Source organism: Gavialis gangeticus, unplaced genomic scaffold (genome assembly GCF_001723915.1).
Source record: "Gavialis gangeticus isolate Ggan-Ray unplaced genomic scaffold, GavGan_comp1, whole genome shotgun sequence".
Classification (NCBI taxonomy): domain Eukaryota; kingdom Metazoa; phylum Chordata; order Crocodylia; family Gavialidae; genus Gavialis; species Gavialis gangeticus.
In genome coordinates this window covers 459,126-465,125 of record NW_017728998.1, presented here as the reverse complement: position 1 = coordinate 465,125, position 6,000 = coordinate 459,126, and the positions used below count along the sequence as shown (strand labels likewise).

At 49.5% G+C, this 6,000-nt stretch overlaps 1 protein-coding gene across 1 annotated transcript in view; it reads left to right on the top strand.

Annotated features, from left to right (window-relative positions):
• LOC109289345 (protein Hook homolog 2-like) overlaps positions 1–6,000 on the top strand; it is a 168,923-nt gene that overhangs the window by 95,896 nt on the left and 67,027 nt on the right. The window lies entirely within an intron of this gene.

The following is a 6,000-nucleotide window of genomic DNA, read 5'->3' as shown; positions in this document are numbered from 1 at the left end:
TCCGACCCTAGAAACTATGAAACTATGAAACTATAAGCCAGGTCAGAACAGCCCTGGCTGGCAGGGGAAGGAGGGCTCAGCCTGCAGCCCTGAGCTGCTCCCCGTGGCTCAACATGCTGCAGAATGGCTGGCTGGGGCACAAGGGTGCTTCAGCATGGGGCTAGCTGGCAGGCAGCCCCCGCATTGAAGCACTCTCACACCCCAGCCAGCTCTGTCAGCAGCTACACGTGTGCTGCTGTGGAGTGTTTTTTACAAGTGCTATTCTGCTGCAGAGCAAATTGGTTTACTCCAGCCTAATGGGGTGCACGTGTAAATGCAAGACATTTACTGTGTAGCTAATTAGTCTACCGTTCAGTAGATGTCTTGTGTAGATGCACCCAGTGTGTAGCACAGTAGGGCTCTGATCTTGATTAGGGCTGGTGATGGAGTAGATAAATGTGTCCTGTGCTGGCAGGGTAAGAGACCCCTTTGTCTGTCTGGCTATCACGATTGTGGAGACGCTTGCAGGGGCAGTCAGCTGTGGAGAAAAGGAGAGCCCTTGCCCGCCTCCCACTCCATAGATGAGTCCTTGATGAGGGGTGAAGCCTGTGTGCTTATGGATGGGTCTTTCCTCAGCCATCTCTGCTACACTCAGATGAGCTTGGACCTGCCCAAATGCTTTTACAAGATGGACAAGCTGCCTGTGGGCTTTCAGGCCCATGGCTGAAGTGAGCTATTCTGTTTTGGCTGCGGGTTGGGAAAAAATTCTGTTTCGGCAACTGGAGGGGCCCTGCGAGATCCAACATGCTGGGATTTGTAGCACAAATCTAACTCTTCTCCCTGGGCTGTCTCCTACTCTGTATTGGCTGGTGATGCCCTCCCCATGCAGGGCCTTTGAGTTTTATCATGGTAAGAACTGAATAGCAGTAATGCACTGAGGCCCACTTCTGCTGCCTGTGAGCAGGTGGCTGGTTGTGTCAGGACTATGCAGTGCAAAGAAACCTGTGGGGCTCAGGTAATGAACTGCTGACTCCCAGACACAAGGAAGCATTCCTGACTTGCAGTAGAACTGGAAGAAATGCACAACGATTGAATTTTTAAGCAAATGCCTGAGGGACCCTACAAAATGGAGCTCCCAGTGTGCATTTGCTTTTTACCTGCTTTCTTCTCTTTCAAGCACAGTACCTTTAGAAATGCTTGGAAGCCCCAACAGCTGGCTCTTCTTGTTTGTGGGACTGATCAGGAGGAGCCTGAGGTCCTGGGTGTTGCTAGAGCAGTCTGGGCTTGCCGAGGGGCAGCTGTTCCACCTGGTACTTGGTAGGGGCATGTGTGGCAGGGGAGGGCTTTACTCAGGACTACTTGATCTTAATATACTTTCCTTAGACGGGGTGGGCTGTGGCAAAGTCTCCAGGTCCAAGGCCATCTGATAGATTTGATCCCAGTGCTCCAAAACCCCTAGTATTTCTAGTGCTAAAACTGGCTTCCCTGTTCACCTGGATACTGCTGCCTTTTGAAATGGAAACTCTTCTGATCCTGCAACCTCTGTGTTACTCTTTAATTGTGTGTTTTGAAGCATCATGCAGGCAGCTGTTCAAGTACTAATCAGCTTCACTGGGTTGGGTTGGGTTGGGTTGGGTTGGTCTCTGGGACTGATATGGCAGAATAACGGTTGATGTAATTGCAGCTTTGCGTCAGGGCTTTAGTGCTGGAGAATTTGAAAGGTGCAGGTTTGCATATCACTGCGTTGTGGGATAAGAGGCTAGTCACAGCTGCAGGAAAAGACCCCCTTTGCTCCTGTAAACTGCATCTTGGTCTCCTAGCACTTGGTACCTATTCCCAAGCAGCAAAAAGCAATGTTACTGCTGGTGTCTGAACCCTTGTAGTGGTCAAAAGGCTAGCTGGGGATTTGAAAAACAATTCCTACAGAAGGCTGGTCTGTGAAGTGACTTTGGAGCTGCTGTGCTAGAAGCTGCCTTTCAGTGCCATTGCTTCAGCAGCTGCAGGAGCCCCTCCTGATCAAACAAAAAACAAAAAAAACACCAAACAAACAACACCCCCCTCCCGCTTTATGGGGAGGAGAGAGACAGGTCCATTTGTCTCTGCCTTGCAGGCACTGTGACTTTGGCACTTGCAAAATCATACACTTTGGCCCCGGTTTGTATTATGACTCCGTCTGCCTTGCCTTCCTTCCCAGGAAGCAGGGACTCTCCTGGATGTTTTAATTGCTTTACACTTCAATATAAATGTGTTGCATTTTGCTACTTGTGGGGTCAAGAGTTTGGTAGTGCCAGGGGGAAACAGCTGGCATGTGCTGTACAGGCTGTTTTCATGGCTCTGCTGACGCATCTGTCTGAGACTTCTCCCACATCATGATAATAAGACCAGATGTGTGTGCCACAGAACCTGAGTCCTGGCTCGCAACCGGAAATGTTTTACCAGTAACAGAAATCACCTTGGATAAATGACGGAGCTAAAACCCCTCCTGGTTCTCCTGTACTGACTCTCATCTGTGATCTTCATTCTCAGCTCAGAAAAGCCCGTGGGAACATAAAGGCTTGCAGCACGATGGGATGGTCAGCAAGACTGAACACTGGCAGCAAAACTGAAATGATTCTAAAGGGAAAGGCTCCACTCCAAATGCGACTGACATGAGAACACACTGGCCAGAGTGCTTGCCTGGGAGGTGGGAGACTTGAGGTCAGGCTCTTGCTCTAAGGAATATCCCAAGAGGAAACTCCAACAGACCGACCAAGGAGGCCACCACCTACATGCCAGAGGAGTGCCACAGATGTTGGGTTTACAGGGCCGTCTTTGCAGCCAAATGAATATTCAGTTATTTATACAAATCATTAATTCAATTATTTAAAAATTCATCTTTTATCCTCTTGTATGTAGGGATGGTATTCACTTTCAATATAAATCCTCTGAACCAAGTAACTTATAGACATGCCACATGGGCTGCGTTTTTGTGGATCCAGGAGAAGGTTGAGGAGCAGGAAGCATCCTTAGAAGACAAGGAGTCTCTTGAAGCAGCCATAGCAAGCATAGGAAAAGTTAAATATGCAGGGGGGTGCTGGCTGACTAGCAAGCCACTTCAGCTGGAAACCAGGAGTACCCAACTGCTCGAAAAATATGAAGGTTTTGCCTCTGATGGCAAACAAATGAGCTTCTATCTTGATCTCTTCAGTAATTTAGCTCTGCTTTCTCTTCAGCTCGCTTTAGTCTTTTGCCATTTCAGTACTTTGATCTGCTGATTAGGACATAGGAGAGAGGCTTCGTTGCTATTGATATCTTCTCAGAGGAAATGGGAAACCTGTTAAGTAAACCATACAAATCCTCCAAAAAATGCTTGTGCGTGAAATAAATCTTCAGGAATCTTCTTGATTCTCATTCCTGGGCCTGCTTTCAATGCTGTCCCGGTCAGGGTTCTTGGCGTTCTCAAGTGAGGTGCTTAGAGGTGTTTGAAAATTCATGCTTGGGGAATGCCCAGCACTGGCTTTGTTCTACCAGCAGCCAAGCAGTGATGATCCTCCTGCCTTCTTGCTGTAGGATTTCCTCAGAGAGAGAACCTGATTTCTTGCTTTGTTATGCCTGTTTTTGGGAGGTTGGAAGCCTCTGCTCTGAAAGCTGGGCACCGTTTCCTGTACAGCAGCTCAGCCCAGTTACAGATGAAGGGAAAGATGTCCCTGGGGGACTGAAGACACTCACTGTTCAGTATTCACATGCTCCAGTCAAATGGAGATTGGCGTGTTGCAAATGTCCAGCTCTGATTCCTTGTCCAGGAAGAAAGCAAGTGTTAGATGTCTGGTGGCAGTGTGTGGATCAGTGCATGGCAGGATGCTTCATGAAACTGCCAGGAAGGGCACGTACCCAGATGCTCCATCGCAGAGAGAGAAACCATGGGATGCCTGCATGCCTGATTGACACTGGGACAGGCTGGGGACTGACTCGCTGGGCAGTAGCTCTGCAGAAAAGGACCTGGGGGGACAGGGGACAAGAAGCTGAACAGGATCCAGCAGTGTGCCCTTGGTGCCAAGAAGGCTACCGGCATCCTGGGCTGCATTGGTAGGAGCGTTGCCAGCAGATGGAGGGACATGATTCTTCTCCTCTATTCAGCACTGGGGAGGCAACATCTGGAGTCCTGTGTCCAGTTGTGGCCCCCCACTACAGAAAGGATGTGGACACGTTGGAGAGAGTCCAGCGGAGGGCAATGAAAATGGTTTGGGGGCTGGGGGGCAGGACTGGTGAGGAGAGGCTGAGGGAACTGGGCTTGTTTAGTCTGGCGAAGAGAAGACCGAGGGGGATTTCAACTCCCTGCAGGGGGGTTGCAAAGAGGACGGAGCTGAGCTGTTGTCAGTAGGGGCAGATGACAGGACAAGGAGCAATGGGCTCAAGTTGCACCAAGGGAAATTGAGATTGGATATTAGGAAAAACTTTCTCACTAGGAGGGTAGTAAAGCACTGGAACAAGTTACCTAGAGAGGTGGTGGGATCTCCATCCTTCGAGGTTTTTAAGGCCTGGCTCAACAAAGCTTTGTCTAGGATAATGTAGTTGGGGCTGGTCCTGCTTGGAGCAGGGGGTTGGACTAGATGACCTCTTGAGGTCCCTTCCAGCCCTCATTTTCTATGATTCTATTGTGTGGTCTAGACTTTGCATTTGCCACCAACCTGGTCCACCCCAGTGGACTTGAAAAGAGGAGGAACAGAAAAAAATGAATCTTTGTGAGAAAAGGACCCATATATTTTTCAGCCATCTTACAAGACAGAGTGGCCAACTGTCAGGCTTTGCTAAATAATCTGTGATTACCTTAAGTGGGGCAGTTAGCTAGTTTTGAAAGGTCCGTTAAAGCCCATTCTCTGCAGTGCAGCTGATTGCTGTGAGGCCTTGGAGCCCCAGGCAGGACCAGAACCAATTTGTGCTCAGTGCTGCACTGGTGCAGAACAGAAATGTCCCTTTTCCGTGGAGCTGCTGAGTTAAGAATAAGGTGAGGGACCAGGGATGGATACTGGTAGGCCATTGGGAATCCAAATACAGTACAGGAGAGGTTTCAGGAGGGATTTGAAGGACATGGGGCTGGTTTCCGTTGTGTGGCTGCGTCTTAGCACTGCTACACAGGAAGCCTCCTCAACTTCAGCCTGGATGTGAGGACAGACAGAACAATTCAGGTTGAAGATGACAGAGCCGTAGCTGGGGCAGGGGGCACTGACTTGACAAGAAACGAGCAGAAAAAAATTGTGCGCGAGTGGTGGTAGTGGCAACCAAAAGTTGCTGTCGCTGCCTGCAGCAGCTGGCCCAGGTGCCGAGCCATGTCATTACACCTCTGAAGATGACACTCCAGTTATGGCTTGTGTGACTGGCTGGACAGTGATACTGTCCCTACTTAGCCAGAAGGAAGGGAGCAGGGAGGGTGTCTTTGGTTGGGGGATTAGGAGCTGGTTTTGCCATGTTGAGCTGAGCAGCAGCTTTCAGCCTTCCCTCTTGTATCTTCACACCCCTTCCCTTTGCTCAGTCGGCAATGTCCAGGGCCTTGGTGAGGACCTCGACTTTGTGTCATGCAAGTTCAGGACCAGGGGGTGATTCCACCCCTTTGGCTGCTTGAATCACGTGCATGAGAGATTTTAATTTTATCGTTTGTCTTTAAATACATCTAGCAGTCTGTGATAGTTTATTGTGGACCTAGATGTACCATGCTGTAATCACGATTATATGATTATTGCATGTTGTCACTACTCCCCACCTCCTAACCCTAACCCACATCCTTTAATTTAGAGAGGTGCCACATTTTTTTTCAGCCATAGAAGAGCAGCACACTTGTAATCGTAAGCAGGCCTAGGTGAGCTTGAACTGGTCTGAGCCTTGTGTCAGGCACTTGGTTTCTCCAGCCGTGCTGCTGCCCACTCGGTGCTGCTCCATTGGGTAAAGTCCAGAGTCAGGGAGAGAGAGCGAGCAAGAGAGACAGGAGCTAGAGAGGTCTGTAGTGGTATCTCCTGGCTGCCATGCTGAAACCAGAGCTGAACCTTG